The following is an 18,655-nucleotide window of genomic DNA, read 5'->3' on the forward strand; positions in this document are numbered from 1 at the left end:
CAGCTAGTAAATGGCTCAATTAATTAAATATAATAACCTATGTAAGATATCCAGTTCAATTCCTGGCTCATAACAGGTGTTCAATCAAAACTGGGGGAGGAGGATAGGTGTATGTGTATATATTGACACTTTGTATTCAATTAGTGAAGCGACTAAGAGCTCTGGGTTAAACAGAACTAGGATATTTCTAGCTCTTTCAATCACTCTGTGTGGTCTTATTCAACCAATTTAGTTACACTAAACTCAGTTTCCCCATCTCAGGATAATACTAGAATCTACCTCATAGAAGTAAGGTTAAGAATAAATGAGATAATGCAGGTAAAAACCTAGCCCAGTGCCCAGCACAGGATGAAAGGTTGCAATCCTTTCTTTGGGTTTAATTTAGAATCAATTTTATTTAAGTATCATATTAGGACAAATATTTATTGAAATGTTCCTCCAAATAAGGCCAATCAAGGAATAAGTCTTTCCGGAGAGACACGGAAGAATTTGGTAATCTATACTGATTGAGGGTTTTGAAAGAAAAAAAGATTAAGAGCACTACTTGATAATCAGTTATGGACTGAAACTTGGCAAGGTTCACAGAGCTTTAAGTTCAATAATCCTCTGTAGCCAATACTTTTTAATGTGTGTAAAAGAAAGCTAAAAACTCTGCCCTTGTGCTCGCTTCGGCAGCACATATACTAAAAAATTGGAACAATACAGAGAAGATTAGCATGGCCCCTGCGCAAGGATGACACGCAAATTCGTGAAGTGTTCCATAAACAAAAATAAAAATAAAAATAAAAAAATAAAAACTCTGCCCTTGTCGAGCCCAGTGGATGAAGAAATCAGAGAGGAAGAGTTGGGGTAGGGCCTGGTGAGGACCACAAAGAGGGAAAGCAGGCTTCTCCCTCCCTCCCTCTCTTCATCCTTCTTATTCTATCACCGCTCCTTATCTCATTCCCACTTCCTGTGGCCAGGCTCCTCCTCACCATACCTTCTTGCAGCAGCTGTTCAATGTTGAGAGGGCATCATGAACGGTCTTGCTGCCCTGGGGCTGTGACAGAGGCCAGGTGGCCTCAGTGAGATGTCCTATAGGCCAAGTTCAAGAATAAGTATATCCTCTAGTCTAGGCAAAAGGAAACCACTAAGGTATAAATTCAAGGGTGACATAATCAGATTTGAATCTTAGAAAAGTCATTCTCGTAGGAGTGTAGGAGCTATTGGCAAAGGTTGGTCTGATGATGAGAAGACCATTAGCTAGGCTCACTCTACAAGTCCTTTACAGAAGTGAGGACTCACCTTACATTAAACAACAGTCCTGACAGGCCAAGCTGATAGGAGCCCATGGCTCCAACCTTGACCTCTCCTACCTGTTGTAGATTAGGCAGGGCCACAAATTATTTGCAGCTCCTCCCAATAAGAGGAGGCATTCCTTTCCCATCTTTTGAGTCAGAGATGCTCTGGTGGTTCACTTTGCCCAATAGGATGTGGCAGAAATGACACAGTGAAAGCTCCCACCTTTACTGTATGATAACCACTGTCACCATATAAGATTAAAGCCCAGACCAGCCTCCTTGAGGATGAGAGACCAAGTGGAGAGAGAGAGGCCCTAACAACAAGCCATTTCAGCAATTCACTCACATATGAATGAGACCATTGCCAACCAGGCAGCTTCTGGCCAATCCCACCAACCAATTGTAGTCATATATAGATGACCCTAAGCACAACAGCAGAAGAGCCATCCAGCTGAACCCAGCACAAATTACAAGACCAAGAGCAAATTAATGGTTGTTGTTTTATACTATGTCTAAGGGCAGTTAGTTACACAATGATAGATAACTGGGCCTCCTGGGTTCCTGAAAACTGGCACTGGAACAATAAGCTGTCCAGCGCTTCGCAGGAATTAGTACTGTCTGGAGGATAAATATACTCCATGTACCTTATCGAGAGAGTGTTTCTGCTAGGACCGTCTGAGTGCTGATTAGGATGCCCGACTTTCTCTAACTTTTCTCTGACTATAAATGCACTGCCCTGATTGATGGGACATCGATATTAATTAATAATTCATAGTAAGTCAGACTTTTCCACATGTAATCACAACTTTAAATTATGCTCCTGTAGGTAGCTGGGAAAGCAGCTTTTCCTTCAAATCCTGACCTTAAAAAAATAAAGCTCTCTTAGTCTCTCAGAACAGAATTTTGGGAAAGAGTATGAAAAAGTCGAAGTTAGCCAGAGACGCCACTTTTCTCCTGGGGCAGGATGCCCCTCCTGCAGAATGTAGCTTTCATGTGAACAGTCCCCAGTGTGGACACCGACAGGGAGAAGACGAAATGACTGGGTATTCACGGCCCCTCCCATAAACTACTTGGACTCCATATGGTGAGGATGGGGGGAGGGGCACTGACTTAGGCACTTGAAACTAAGCCCATGTTATGAAATTCATGGCATCAACATTCCTGCATGGACATCAAAAGGGAAAGAGCGTTGTTGCCACACACTTGAACTCATTTTGAACCTGCAGGCATTCTCCGCAGCATACTACCATGCCTCATCTTTGTTCCATAAATCTAAAGTTCCGTTTCCATCTTTCTGCTGTCACCAGATCATTCCAAAACAGCTGGACAGCTTTTCACTGCATTTAGAGGATGTATTTGGGATGCCCTGACTTGAAACAACAGGCCCTGGGGTTTGCAAGCAGGAGAGTCACTTCAGGAGACCACAGTGGGCCCGTAAAATGAGACATGAAAGGTATTTGTAACTAGCCATCGGAGACATGGCAAGGAAGGAAAATGTAGGGCCAGAGAAAACAAAAGAGGGTTTCAAATGTGAGCCCAAACTAAGACTCCTTAAAGCTCCCGGTTCTGGAAGGAGCTGCTGCTCCTCATGAAACTGCATGTGTAATGTGCTCCAGGGCGAGCAGCCCTAGAGTTTACTTACCTGGCAAGGGTTAGAGAGTCTTTCCAGCAACACAGGGGAGGCCAATGTGTGTCATAAACACACAGGGCAGTGCCCATGGGAATGCACCTTTTAAAAACAAAGACCTGGTCGAAGCTGAGTTCCAACTTGACTAAGAGATGACATCTTATGTTCTTTCTGGTAAGACGTTTCCTCACAGTAGGGTAGCTCAGGGCTTATCCTATAAACAAGCACAGTTGTTCAATGTAAACAGTTCTATCAGATACTTGCTATGAACTTCCCGGAACGACCTGCTTGTTTCCATTGTGGCATTAAGCAAAATTGTCAGTGTGTTTATATATACATTCACAGAGGCATTTAAAAAGTAGTTGGATGAGCAAATGAATGAATGAATGTTGTCTGAGAAGCTGTACAAGTGAAATGAAGCATCTCACAGGACCCTTCCAAGAAAGCCAACCCTTGTTAGCTAGGCTTCCAATTGAATGGCATTTTTCGTTTCATTACTCAATAGAGCATTGAAATTTTTCAAACTATATTTAAAGGATCTAAAATATAAAGTTGTGGCTTTAAAAGGCAAAGATCACAGTGCTTGCATAATACTTGTCCTAAGAACTGTTTGCCTCATGTTTAATATGGGTGCTGCCACTGTTTCTGCAATGAATTGACAAAACAGTTCAATACACCTCATTTAGAGCCATTATGGGGCATTTTATCAAAGATCTGGTTATGAATGTCTCCAAAGGAAGGATCAATGAGGTTTTTATTATGGTTGGGAGGGATTTCTTTAACAGAAAAAAAAATCCTATAAAAATGAAGGTGACTGGAATAAAGTATGGCCTGGGAAAAGGACATGTTCCATTTTATTCCATTGAAGGTAAATACAACTTTTATTTTTACAGTTTATTTCCACATATATTACCCATGTGATTGTTTATGTTTCAAAACCCACTTGATGGCAGTTTTACAAGCAGCAGAGATAGACTGCTCTCAGGAGTGTGTGCTCAGGGACCACCTCAAATAGAAAACTGCCTTGTAATTAGCACACGGGGTACATTAGCAATAAAGCACCCCTTGGAGGGCAACACAAGCCTGCAGCTCACCAAACCCCTCTCGCTCCGGCGAGTCTGAGAGCGAGGTTCCGGGGGCTCACACATGGCTACAACTGGGTCAAGGTTCCCTTGCACTGTGGTCTGAAAGATCTTGTGAGACATGGTGCCTTTAATCATTCACCTGTGTAACTTCTTGATGCAAAATGCATTAAGCCTTAGTATGGTTCTGTTTCGTCCCAGATAGTTTTATAATTTGATAAGGAAAAATAATTCTAACTGGCTTTAATATATATATTTTTTAGTTTATACCTGCCAAGTCAATAATTTGAAGAAAGCTGAATAAAATTTACAAAAATGTTCTGTTTGATATTGTCTCCCCAGTTTTGTTCAGCCTTATAAATAAACTCTTACACTTTTTGTCCTTTATATAGATCTTAGGAGCATGTAATGCAAGCACTTGAGAAAAGCAAACACTGTTTTCCTGTAGCTATCAGGCAAGGTTCTTTGTGTGCAAGGCACAGAACCAGACTCTGGCTAACGTAAGTCAAGAAGCAGGTGGTGGAAAGGATGATGGGACAACTCAGACTGAGGAAGGAAGAGCTGAATAGTAAGTCTCAGCAGTACTAGAGGGCTCTCCATCAGAGCCCCAGCCTAGTCACCACCCCTCCATCTCTCAGGATGGGGAATCTGATTGGCCCAGCTAGGTCTAGCATTTCTACCCTTGAGCCAATCAGACATGGTCAGGAGCTGGGGAGGAAACCCTTCAACCAATCAAACATGGTCAGGAGCTGGGGAGGGACACCATGAGCTGAGCAGCCACCCTCCCTTATGTGCACTACACTCTAGACTTGTATCCTGTAAATATCTACCATGTGACCTGGGTTGTTGTTTTATTTTTAATATATATTTTTATTGAGTCCAGAGAGGCAAGGAGAGGGAGAGAGATAGAAACATCAATGATGAGAGAGATCATTGATCAGCTGCCTCCTGCCCGCCCCCCACTGGGGATCAAGCCTACAACCCGGGCATGTGCCCTTGACTGGAATTGGAATCGAACCCGAGACCCTTCATTCCGCAGGCCGATGCTCCATCCACTGAGCCAAAGTGGCTAGGACACCTTGGTTGTTTTATATCTACCAATGGTAAATGCTTATAAATATTTTTTTCAGAATAAGCTCAATATCATCAATAACACCTACTTTGTATTAGTACCAAGTTTTTCAGATCATTTTTGGAATAAAGCAATATATAAATAAAGTAAAATAATAAATACATACAAAACTGAAGTGATATCTCACATATGGACTTATTTGACCTTCCCAAGACCCTGATGAAATCATAATTATTCACAGGCAACAGACAAGGATGTCAAGGCCCAGGGAGAGAGTGTCTGTTCCCCACCTATGAACTGTATGGTAGGATTCTCATCTCTGACTGCCTGTGCAGTGCTCTTTACAATATTAAGCCAATAGAGCTGGAGTGAATCTATTCATAAGGGTATTTCTAGGACTTTGCCTATCTTAGACAAACACAGCTTTAGTTTATAGGGTCAGGAGTAACTGCTTGGTAAATCCTTGCTGGGTTAGGTTTTTGTTTTGTTTGTCTATATTGTTTTGACAGGGAAGAGGAGGAAATGAATGAATTAGAGTACAGTCTAATCTACCCTAATTTAAAAATTCAAAAATTAGCCCTAGCCGGTTTGGCTCAATGGATAGAGCGGCAGCCTGCGGACTGAAGGGTCCCAGGTTCGATTCCAGTCAAGGGCATGTACCTTGGTTGCGGGCACATCCCCAGGAGGGGGTGTGCAGGAGGCAGCTGATCGATGTTTCTCTCTCATCAATGTTTCAAACTCTCTATCCCTCTCCCTTCCTCTCTGTATAAAATCAATAAAATATATTAATTTAAAAAAATTAAGTGACTTAATTTCTTTTGTACCTAAAAGACTAAAGTGGGCAGAGCAGAAAAGTGTGGGGGGGGGGGAGGGTAGTGCTACTGTCTTTCACACGTGGCTTCCAGTCATGACCATTCCCCAGCCAGAGGGAAGGAGAAAGAGAGATGTTTAGGGCAAGCAGCTTAGTTTAAAGACCCACAATCCATACAATCACACTGCAGTTTACCTCCTATTGGCCCAAATTTAGTCACATGACCACAGCTACTTCAAGGGAAGCTGGGAAATATACTCCCTAGCTGAGCAGACAAGAGCCCACCTAAAACTTAGGGGGTGCTGCCCTAGTTGGTTTGGCTCAGTGGACAGAGCGTTGGCCTGTGGATTGAAGGGTCCCGGGTTCGATTCCAGCCAAGGGCACATGCCTTGGTTGCAGGCTCGATCCCCAGTGTGGGGGTGTGCAGGAGGCAGCCAATCAATGATTCTCTCTCATCATTGATGTTTCTATCTATCTCTCCCTTTCTCTTCCTCTCTGAAATCAATTTAAAATAGTAATAATGATTAATAATAATAATAAATTAAAATAAAAAATATTAAAAAAACTTAGGGGGTGCTGTTACTAGGGAAGAGGCGGGGACATGGCAATCAGGAGGAGAGTAGCCATTTCTGACACAGGACTGTTTTTACATGTTCTTTCTTTAAGCAATCAGGATTTGAAGAAATAGTTACTGATTCTCAGGCAGATCTAGGTTTTCTGGGGCCTAAAGCCTACACAATCCAGGAGGAAGTGGTGTGTGGAGATCTTTTTCAAGAAACTCATACAAAACTATCTAACTGGAAATGTTACAAAAACCTATGACCGTAGGGTCACAGTGCTGGGGCCCTCGCAGGGCACTGCCTGGTCTAGAGGTTGAGCAGCTTAAGCCTCGTTAGCTTCAGGTTAAACCAGTTTATGCCTGTAACAGCTGCATTTCTCAACAACTTGTTCCTGCAAATTTATGAACACATAAAGCTGTGACTTTGCCTCTGAAATAAGTGGCTGAGTCAGTGCCGGAGACAGCCCGTGAGATTTTTACAGTAGCCAGCTCCGTCGGTCTGAAGCCTGGTAAGCCAGCTGGTGGTGGAGAGGCCTTTAGTGAGCTACCCTGACCAGTTTGTCTCTGCCGGCCGTAAATGAACACGGCCAGAACAATGGCTCAGAAAAAGCAAATGGTGCACTGGCCGGTATCTCAGTGGTTAGAGCGTCGGCCCACACACCAAAGGGTAGCGGGTATGATTCCCGGTCAAGGGCACGTGCCTGGGTTGTGGGTTCATGCCTCACCCCTGGTCAGGCACATGCGGAAGGCAACCAGTTGATGTGTCTCTCACACAACAATGTTTTCTCTTCCACTCTCTCTGAAAAGCAGTGGATTTTGCTTTTCAGAGAAAGCGGAAGAGCAAAACAGCAAATGGTGATTGCTTGTTTGTTGGTTGGTTGGTTTTGTATAAGCTGAACTGGAAGAGCTGCATCCCACTCCTGACCAGCACTGTGGCCTCGGCAGGATGGAGCAAGTACCCTCTATCGGCCTCAGGTCCAAAATCCATAAAATGAGGAGCAGAGCGGGATCCTGCTTGGACCTCCTGCACTGAATGGAAGGTTCTGGTGGAATCTTAGTGAAATGTGCCCTGACCTGCTTCACCTCATGGGCCTCAGCCCAAAGAAAAATTATCTACCATGAAAATGGTCAGTTAACCATTTGCCTGGAGCAAATAAAGTACAGCAGATACCAATTTACTTACTATGTACCTTCAATGGCAAAGAGAGCTGGTTGTATCGCCCACTCCTCCTGAAATGCAGGCATCTCCACTAGATATTTCCAACCGTGCACAGTTCTCCTCAGCACAGTTCAAAGGCTCATTCGTTCACTCATCCAAGAAGATTTATTTGCTATGTGCTTTATGTAGGTAGGCCCAAGGATGTAGGAACAGATAAGAGAAGGGCAGTGATATCGAGCGTGTGTGCGCACGCGCACACACACACACACACACACACCAATAAACTGATTTCTGTGTTGACTGGCAGCTATGTGATTTCATTTGGCTAGTTGCAGTGATACCAAAAGCAAATTTTCTTTTTACCAAATCCTATTATATATCTTATTACTGGGGCATGGAAAAACACTACCTAGTATTTCCTATTTAGTGTTCTTAGAAGAGAATCATCTATCTTCCATTCTAAACAAAAGTAACTAGATATATTTTTAGTTAATATTAATATTCTGGCCATTAAGTTCCATGTGCTATTATGGAAATAATATATAATAGATTATTAAAAATAAATAAAAATGTTGTCCATAACCCACATGATATATACTGTTCTCAGCACTGGTGTTAGATTAACATAACTCAAAGCTAAGGATTTTGTGTCTAAACACAAAACCCAGTGGTTCTTTCTTTTGACACTCTTTTCTAAACTCTTATCTCAGCCAACTTTGCATTAAATATTTTAAACAATTTATTGTCATAGTCATACTTTTATTGGAATCCAAGTCATTTAAAAAAGTAAAAATGCTTTGCACTCTCTAAGATTCAAGATCCTTCAAATGTTAGAAAACTAACATAGACTGATAGAAATTGTTCCCAGAAAATAATACATATGTGGTGATGTGAGCCACAACTAGCAGACCAGCAATAGCAGGATGAACTGAAGAAGCCAGCTAGAAAGAGAGAACAGCTACCCCAGTAATAATTTGGGCAAATACAGGTAGTTATTTCCCAGTTCATTTCAATGTAAACAGGACCTTTTAACTCAAACTCCAATACAGTGTAATCCTTGCCTAGATTTCACGAAGAGAAGAATCACCCCACTTTTGCTTTTTCAGGCATGGACATTTTTGTTTACCTTCTTTAATGAACCCTAGAATCATAGACGTCATGTTGTTCTGCAAACTAACTTTACAGTTGAAGACACAAAGGCAGAGAGAAGGAAAGTGACACATCTAAATTCATAGCCCATTGGAAAAACCAAGATGAGATTCTAATCCTTCAGACCAGGTTTCTCAGCCTGGGCACGATGAACGTTTTAGACCAGATAATTTTTTGTCATAGGGGGCTCGGTGTGTCTTGTTATCTATTGGACAATGTGCATCTCCTTCTGAGCCTATTATTTGTGAATAAATTGATTCCAGACTCTCAGCCATCTCTAGTCTTCTTCTTCTGATAGTATCAATGTGTGTGTTATAGGATATTTACCAGCATCCCTGGCTCTACTTACTCAGTGCCAGTAGCACCCATCTCCCCGTTGCCACAACCAAAAATTTCCCCAGACTTCACCCAATGTCCCCTGGGGGCCAAAATCACCCCAGTTGAGATCCACTGCTCTAGACTGACCTTGATTTGTCTACTGGTTCCTCAATCCAAAATCAGTCCCAGGTACGCCCAGTCTTGCTTTACGAGTGCTCATGGCTGAGAAGCCATGCTTTTCCTTGGGAGGAACTGTGGTGTGATGGAAAGAGCACACAGGATCGAGCACCTGGCAGATTCGGGGTTGAATTCTGGCTTTGCCACTCACTTGGATAATATTCTTAATTTCTCTGGTCCCAGCTGCCCCCCTTCATTTCCTTGGTCATAAGTGGGAATGGCAATGTCTGCTTCCAAGGTTAAGTTTTAAATAAACAACCTATGAAAAACCATGACTCAGTGCCTGGCACCCAAGGAAAGCACAGTAATGTTAACGCCTTCCTGCTTTGATACGAACCTTCCCAGTAATCACTGTACCAAAACTACTAGAAAAGAAGAAACATGGTGGTGCTGTGGTATAGATCTTGAAGGCTCAGGTTTGGAAAAGCTGGTCTACAGTGGAGAACTTTATGACCAAGTTTTCCCAGAAAATCTCAGTCTCCTCAGAGAACAGAGTCTACCTGAATTCCAGCTATTGGTGAAGCTAAGCCAAGAGGTGGACAACCAAGTAGCTGGGATCCAATTGAGAGCCACAGGGCAGAAACGTGCATATAGGTAAGATCCAGGCCTTGAGTCAGAAGCCTAGTCAATGAGTCCTGGGTGAATTTGTCAGGGTGGGGAGGAAGTTGGGGATTGAGTGACTCCCCACCAATTACAAAGATCTTATTTCTCCAGCAAGTCTTTCCAAAACAGAAGTTCCTTCCTTTTGGAAGCCTTTGTCAATGTTAGGACTTCAAAACATGTTGAAAACATGACTACCAATTATCTTTCATGGAAAATATCTGGAAAAACTTTACTACACATGGCAAGGCAACATGAGTCTCAAAACAACTCTTTAGAAAAATGATTAATGTTTAGTTAAGACTTCCAAGTCTTAAAATTTTATTTAGCTCATGATGTCTTATTAACTGTTGGACAATGTCCATCTCATTCTGAACCTATTATTTATGAATGAACTGATTCCAAGCTCTGAACTATCTCCATTCTACTTCTCTTTGCAGTACCAATTAAAAACATGTGAATAATGAAAAATAAAAATTAATCATTTAAGTTAAAATTTTTATTTCCAATTCATTGTTATTGCTTTTAAGTTTGAACACTATATTTTAATAGAATTAAAATGCCATGTACTTAAAGATATCTGTAACAGCTTTATCTGTGATAGTACCACCACCATCACCAACACCACCATCAATAACAAAAGCCTGGAAACAACCTAAACATCTGTTATGGCTTGAATCTTATCTTCCAAAAAGGATATATTGATGCCTTAACCCCCAACACCTAAGAATATGACCCTTATTTAGAAATAGGGTCTTTGCAGATGTAATCAAGTTAAGATGGGGTCTTTCAGGAGGCCTTAATAAAATATGACCGTTTTCTTTATAAAAAGAGAAAACTTGGACCCAGACACAGACATGCACAGAAGAAAGACTACGTGAAGAGACACAGGGAGAATGCCACGTGAAGATAAAGAACTAAAGTGATATCTACCAGCCAAGAATTCCGAAGATTTGCCTGCAAACCACCAGAAGCTAGAAAGAGGCAAGGAAGGGTTCTCCACAGGTTTCAGAGGGAACGTGGCCCTGCTGACACCTAGATTTTGGACTTCTAGCCTCCAGAACTGTTTTAATTAAAATAAATTTTTGTGTTTTAAGCCACCCAGTTTGTGGTGCTTTGTGTGGCAGCCTTAGGAAACTAATACAACATCCAATAAGAGAGGAATTAATTTACAATGCATCAAACTCAGGAAATAGTTTATAACCACTGAAAATTATCCTTTAGACAGATTTAATGGATAAATGTTTATTATAGCATAAGGGATAAATGTTATAGATGATGAAAGAATAGATCATAAATGGCATGTACTCTGAATGTAATAATATATCTGTTACTGGGGTGATACATTGCAAATATTAAACTCATGTATTTGTATATCCCACTTTAAAGCCTGTCCACTTGCAGCCTTTTACTTTCCAGACCAACCCGATACGTTTATTGTTCCAGGGAGGGAGGATCATATCTAAGTAGCATGGGTGAGGGGTGTAGTCAGAACAAAGAGGCTGTGGGTTAACGTTCAGCCTCAGAATCACTTTTATTTTTTCTTTAATGAGAGGTTGCTTTGGAAAGTCAGACAAGGTTGAAGGAGAAGAGAGTATCTAAATAACAAAATGCTCTTGTTAAAATATCAAAAGTGAGCCATGAAGACCGTAGTTTTTTTGAGAGAGGTTCCTACCCCCCAAGAAAAGGAGGGGAAGCTTGTTTGATCTGTGGGAAGGAAGGCTGAAGGGAAAGGGCTTTGGCACCACCTCATACTTGGACTCTCAAAGTATTGGCCAACACCAAACCAGAGGCTGCCGTCAAATAAATCCTGGGCCTACAGCATGAGCAGTGAAAGACGGGCCTTCCTGAGTCACTCTGGAGTCGGTGTGGCTTGGATGGGAAGTTCTTGCCCTCCCTTGAGGGAAGACACACATGGTAGCAGCTGAGAACCAGCTGGGGGCCCTCCAAGGTGAGAAACAAAATGGAAGGGATAGCCCAGCAGCCAGAGGTAGCACAGACTCAAAGGGCCACAGCACCAGGAGTGGCAAGGTGAGTGACACCAAGTTCCTAGGGGAGACCCTGGGCCTTGCCCACCCAGACAGAAGGTTATACCAGCTGTGGCCTCAACCGCAGCTGCCAGCCAACACTCACCATGAGGCCAGTTCCACCCCAGAGGTCACCCTTCTAGGAAGCCACCAGACCAACAATTAAATCAGGGACAAATAAGGATCTAAGAGACTCTAAAGACTCCAGGATCCTCCTCTCCTGCTATCTTATCTCTCATATAACCAGATCCTCTGAGAGGAGGAGGACAAGAGCAGGCCTGAGAGCCCATTCTATCTGAAGCATCTGAACATCTATAGAGACTGTTCAAATGGTTGCCTCAGACTAAATCTACCCATTAGCAAAAATCTAATTTTAAAAATTTTCCTGCTACAAAGAAAAATGAAAATTTGTGAGGAAGATCAAATTGGTCTTATATAAATAAAAAAGCTATATATATTTTCTAACATCTGAGTATATTATGAGAAAACCTGTGACCCTAATACATGGGTAAGTAGATGAAGATTAAAAGGAAATACCCCAAATAAAAATAACTTATTTTTTAAAATATTTTGCATTGTTTTAATTTTTTTTCAATCCTCACCCAAGGAGGGTGAGAGAGAGAAAGAGGGAGGGGTAGGAGAAAGAGAGAGAAAGAGAGAGACATAGATTGGTTGTCTGCCATATGCACCCTGACCAGGAACCAAACCCACAACCTTTTGGTGTATGGGACAATGCTCCAATCAACTGAGCCACCGGCCAGAGCTACATTGTTTTACAAAAAGAACATCATGCCTAGTCCCTGTCTCTGAAAAAGTTTCAACAGCTGCTGCATATAGTATATTTATTAGGAATCTAAATTTTTGGAAAGTAAAAATTATTCCAGCCAAGGCCTGGCTCTCATATAAAGGCTTCAATAAAGTAAAAGATGCAGAAAAAAATCTTTCCCTTTATTAGTCCTCAATTCATTCAACTTTCTGGATCGACTGAGAATAAAAAAGGGCAGAGTAATAGAAATAGCTCAGAAAATCTTCCCAACATCATTCATTCCCACTCGTCTGCTGATAACCTGCAGATATCATTTTCGAACAGCAGTTTTTCTCAGCTCCTCAGAGCCAAACATGTTCCCAAGAGCCCGTAGAGCCGCCACCCAGGTCCTGCCCCACATCTGTGACCACTTTTCCCTTCACACACTTTTCAGAGCTCACATGGTGTCTCCCAAAAGTAATTCGAACATATGTGAAAGAACTGTCTGCGTGTTTTTGTTTTCTCACGTCTCTCTTATTTAGAAGCAAGGCCAGCTGTCCCTTGCAGGTTGCCTGAGAAGAGGGTCGGTCTCATGACTGGAAGTGCTCGAGGCATGTGGTTTGAAGGGTGCGATGACAGGGCAGCCTTCCTCCCCAGAAACATCTGCTCCCTCTGTGCATCAGGTGCCCGGAATCTTAGCATCAGGGACTCATTCCACTGGTCTTTCAAATGCCTCTGCTTTCAAGAATTGCCTCTTAAAATGAATCCACTAACCAGCAGAAATAACACCTTCAACATTTGTCAGCTACCACTCACCCAGGGTTGATCAGACAGCTGTGTGCAAGGCCCTAGAGGACAGGAGCCAGGGTAAGTGCTGGAATGGAAACAGAATCACCCAGTAGGTGGGGAACAGAAGGAAAAAGAAATCTAGGGATGTCTACCTCACTCTTAGGAAGTAATCACAAGAACAACAGTTACCATTTTAAATGGCCTCTGTGTGCTTGGTACTTTAATACTGTACCTCATTTAATTTTCATAGCAATCCTTTGAGGTAAGCATTTTTATCTCCAGCTTGCAGATGATTAAAATGATGCTCATCCCCAGTCAAAGCACATATGGGAGACAACTGATCAGGGTTTCTCTCACACATTGATCTCTCTCTCTCTCTCTCTCTCTCTCTCTCTCTCTCTCTCTCTCATCAATAAAATATCCTTGGGTGAAGATTGAAAAAGTAACAACAATGTAACTTGCTCAAGGTCATTCAAGTTGTGGAACTGAGTTGGAATTCAAGCCTGCTGATTCTAAAATCCATGTTCTCTCCTCTATTCTGTGTGTGCGTGGTGTGTGCAGGTGCACAGACACTGCTGGTAGGTTATGTAAAGCTATTTGTTAAAAGCATTAACCCTGGCACTTCTACTTTTTGAATCCTGCTGTTATCTTAAGGGAAAAAATCATAGATAAATACAAAGATTCTGCTAGAACGTTAAGCTATTAGGCACTCGAATATTCAATGCAGGGTGATTCATTCAAAACAGTATGTTATTTTCATATAATAAACCTGTGAGGCAACCATTACAATGATACAGAAGAAATGGAATGAATCTAAGAGTCCACAGTATGTTGCTAAGTTTGTTCATTTGTTTGTTTTCAGCATGTGTTCTGGTTACTATTGCTACATAACAAAGCACTCCAATTATTCCATGTTGTTTTTCTCAAAAACTTGTAGGTCGGGAATTTCAGACAGGCTCGACAAGTCAGTTCTTACTTGAGATCTCTCAAGTGATTGCAGTAAAATGAAAGCGCAGTCACCTGAAGGCTCGCCGGGACTGGATATCTAAATGGCTGTCAGCTGGGAATGAGCTTGGGCGGCGGGAGGCAGTGCCAACACGTGACCTCTTCATATGGGTCGGCCTCCCTTCCAGCGTGGGGGCTTCAGGCGGCTGAACCTCTTGCATGGTGGCTCAGGCCTCCAGCACAGGTATCAGAAGAACAAGGCAGAACTGAATCATCTTTTCTGACCTAGCGTTGGAAGTCACAATAGAGTCACTTCCGCCACATTCTATTGTTTGGTTAAAAGTGAGTCAGTCACAAGCTGCTTGGGTACAAGATGAGAGAACAATGAAAGGAATGTCAAGTAATCTGCTACCATTTTTTAAAGCAGCAAATATACTGAGTATGTGTATGGAAGGGGGTATACTTAATTTTTTTTCAGTAATAGAGAGCATGTTATTAATTTTTCTAATATAGTTGTATTTTTGTTAAGTTGATGTGTGGTAGACAAAAGATTATAAGGACATAAATAAAATATTATGAGTGTTCTCTGGAACTTGGATGAGTTTCATTTTCATGTTTTTTACCTGGATTATTATATTGAATCCTTATAGATTTTGTGATCAGAAACAAATCAAATAAAACTATTTAATTTTTAAAATTTGAAATGAACTCTTAAATGATATTTTATCTCCATGTTCTTCACTAGCTAGAAATTTTCCCCCATATATCCATCTTCCAAAATCACCACAGAGCAATCTATCACACATAAAACCCTTGGGTACAAATTGCACATGAGTTCATACTTGTTTTCTTTCACATTCATGTCAGTAAATCTCCGTGTCTTAGACCACCAGTTACCTGCCATGCCTAGCGATCCATAATGAGCCTGAGACCACAGCCAGGGAAGGATACCATCCAGAAAGTGATCATGGCCAAAGCCTTCTCATGCAACACCTTCAGGAAAACTCACAAGGACCCCTAGCCACTCTCTCCTGAATATGGCAATTTTTTTGACAGCTGGTGGAAATTTTTTTCTCTCATGGAACAAAAAAGGGATCTCAAATCAATTAGTAACATCAGCTTTTGAGAAGATTACTGGGGAGGGGGAAGGGGTGAACGGGTCAATTGGCTAAGTCCACCAAAAATAATAAATACTGCTTCTCAATCAAATGTGTGGTCCATGACTGGGATGATCCGTTCATTTAGGCCTCCTTCAATGCCAGTACCAATTGCTGCAGACATAATGAACAAATGTCTTTTACTTTGTGCATAGAGGTATGTACTAGACCAAAATATTCACAAAAGTTTCAGAAGCTGGACCATATTGCTGACCCTCTCTTATTCTTTCCTTGTCCCCTGAAAACACTATTAAAAAACTAAGGTCACCAGCTGGCGCATGCCATCAAGAAGTAAAGAATTTATGGCAAGAGTCCTATTTAATTACAGCTCAAGAAACTGATCCTATGGTTTTGCAGACCTTATTTATAAATTTTATTTATATCCCCAACTTTCAGGAAAGCAAGGTCTATTTCACAATCCTGCTGAAGGTCAGAGATCTGCCCCTGATGTTGAACATAAAAGGTGTTGTGTAACACAGCTAAACGGATTACAGGCTGGTTTGCAGACATGGTTTTCTTCTCCCACAACCGCAGCTCCCCTTCCCTGACAATGGAGAAAGAGCTCCATTCAATACACATCCTCTTACAGCCAAGAGGACCTGTCTGAGGAGTGTGTACTTAATTCAGACAGCTGTGGGGAGCCGTTGAGGGCTTACCAAGAAGGAATGACGTGATCTAAAGTATACCTTAGGGCAGTGGTCGGCAAACTCATTAGTCAACAGAGCCAAATATCAACAGTACAGCGATTGAAATTTCTTTTGAGAGCCAAATTTTTTAAACTTAAACTATATAGGTAGGTACATTGTTATTAACTTCATTAGGGTACTCCTAAGCTGGCCTTTGCTAAAAACATCCTCAATCTGATTGAGGTACGTTTGCTGAGGTCGAGCCCTTCCAACTCTCCCATCCACACTCGTCTTGTATACTTGTTTCGTCTATCTTTTGTCACCCGCGCGCGGTTTGCGGACACGACTAGCACTAACCACTGCACAATGAGACTGCTGGCTGACTGGCTCACTCAACTCGTGCATGAATCGTGCGCCTCCCCCACGCTGCGTATCCCCACCTGCACCGCATTTCCCTCGCCAGACGCCAGACCGACCGACACCCCCCACTTCTTCTAACGCCACTTCTTCAAAATAGACTTGCCCAGGCCGAAAACCGACTTCTGCGCATGGGCCACGAAGTTTCAATCACACTGTACATGCGCGCCCACACATGGTATTTTGTGAAAGAGCCACACTCAAGGGACCAAAGAGCCGAATGTGGCTCGAGAGCCTTGGTTTGCCGACCACTGCCTTAGGGGGATTAAGGCTGAAATTAATAAAATAGAAAACAAAACTGTATGAATTGAAAAACTGGTTCTTTGGAAAGACTAACAGAATAGGTAAGACCCTCCCAAGCTTGATTAAAGAAAAAAAAGAGCAAAACAGTAAAATTAGGGATGTGAAAAAAGGGGCATAATAACAAGTTCTAGACAGGCTAAAGGATTATAATAGAATATTACATAAAACTTATAGTGACATATTTGAAAACCTACAGAAAATTCCTGGAAAAATACAAATGTTTCTATTTGATCCAAGAAGTAACAAATGTGATGAGACCATGTATACAGAGAGTTATTGATGGGCCTCTATTGGGTGAACCCAAAAGATATTTTTGCATTTGGAGATTGTTTATAAGGCATAAGAAAGACGTGGGTGAAGGTCACTCTTACTAATCTGGCCTAATTGAGTGAAAACACTGATTTCATGCACAGGAAACCCCAGAGGAGGAGCTTTGAAGTGGAGCTGAGTGTAATGGGGACCAAACATGTCCACCCAGGGACTAATCAGGATGATGCCCTGGTATGCATGAGGAAAATAGGTTAGATTTCTTTTTATATTACCTTAACTTCTAGATGTTTGAGTCATTTTATGTGTAAAATATATTAGTACTATAGTACAAATATACTGAGTATGTGTATAGAAGGGTGTATACTCAATTTTTTTTCAGTAATATAGATGAGTAACCAAAAGCATTTAGAGGTATATCTCTATAATAGCATACTACTCAGCAACAAAAAGACTAGAAAACAAAAAGTCCCAATTGAGCACATCATAAGGCTTGTATTACTAAGAAGATGCAATTTCAAATTCATTGATAAGTACATAGTAAATAACAATATTTTTAAAACAAACAATTATAAACTCTAGCAAAGACAAAATATTGAACAAAGTGGAAAAATTTATTAAGTTACACTACATGGTTCAATACATGAATAGCATTTGCATATTCATAATTATTTAAACACAATGCATGTGTTGGCATAAATAATTGTGGATAAAGACATAAGAAGGTGTGTGCATTATGGAACAAGGCAAAAGAGAGGTAAAGCTTCATCTTCCAAGTGAGAAGTCAATGTGATAGACCGTGTCTGACATTGAAAAATAAAAGTAGTGTCTATATAAGTATGAAGTAAGATGGTAAGTCCCAAGAAGAGGAACATTATGTTTGCCCTCAAGGAGAGTAAACACTCAAGGGAGAGAGAGAGATGTACAAAATTTATTTCCCATAAATATGGGACCCAGAGGACATAGAAACTAATTCTGCCAATGGACTTCAAAAAAGACTTCACAGAGAAAGTGGGGCAGATGTGTGGGAAACTCCCATTATCCATTGTCTCCTTCTGTTCATAATGGAATGTACTCCCTGCACCCTGTCTCCACTTTGGGTTTTAACTGAGCACAATGTCACCAGAGATTCCAGCCTCCCTTCCCTCTAATTAGGGCCATGCAATTAAATTCTGCAGGGAGTAAATGTGATGCTTGCAACTACTAGTTTATAGCCTTATTTTCTACTAGAGGCCTGGTGCATGGGATTTGTGCACTGGTGGGGGGCATGGCCTGCAGGGATTGGCCCGCTTCGGAGAGCAGGCACTCATCCCGATCAGCGGAGCAGCACTCACCTTGTGGGAACGCACTGACCACCAGGAGGCAGCTCCTGCATTGAGCATCTGCCCCCTGGTTGTCAGTGCACGTCATAGCGAGCGGTCGACCAGTCGTGCTGGTCGTTCTGCCATTCGGTTGCTGGGCTTTTATTATATAGGATTGCCTATTTTGCCCTTTCCCGTGGGCTGAGATGTGGGTGTTAGTAGAGGATTTAGACCTTCTGGACAA

The 18,655-nt window shown here is 41.8% G+C and overlaps 1 non-coding gene across 1 annotated transcript; it reads left to right on the top strand.

The window, feature by feature from the left end:
- Window positions 1-659: 659 nt before the first annotated feature.
- LOC111823607 lies at window positions 660-768 on the top strand. The gene has a single exon (XR_002826676.1). It is a non-coding gene; the product is annotated as a U6 spliceosomal RNA (small nuclear RNA).
- Window positions 769-18,655: the final 17,887 nt, after the last annotated feature.

The sequence above is a fragment of the Myotis lucifugus genome, unplaced genomic scaffold (genome assembly GCF_000147115.1).
Source record: "Myotis lucifugus unplaced genomic scaffold, Myoluc2.0 scaffold_5, whole genome shotgun sequence".
NCBI lineage: Eukaryota > Metazoa > Chordata > Mammalia > Chiroptera > Vespertilionidae > Myotis > Myotis lucifugus.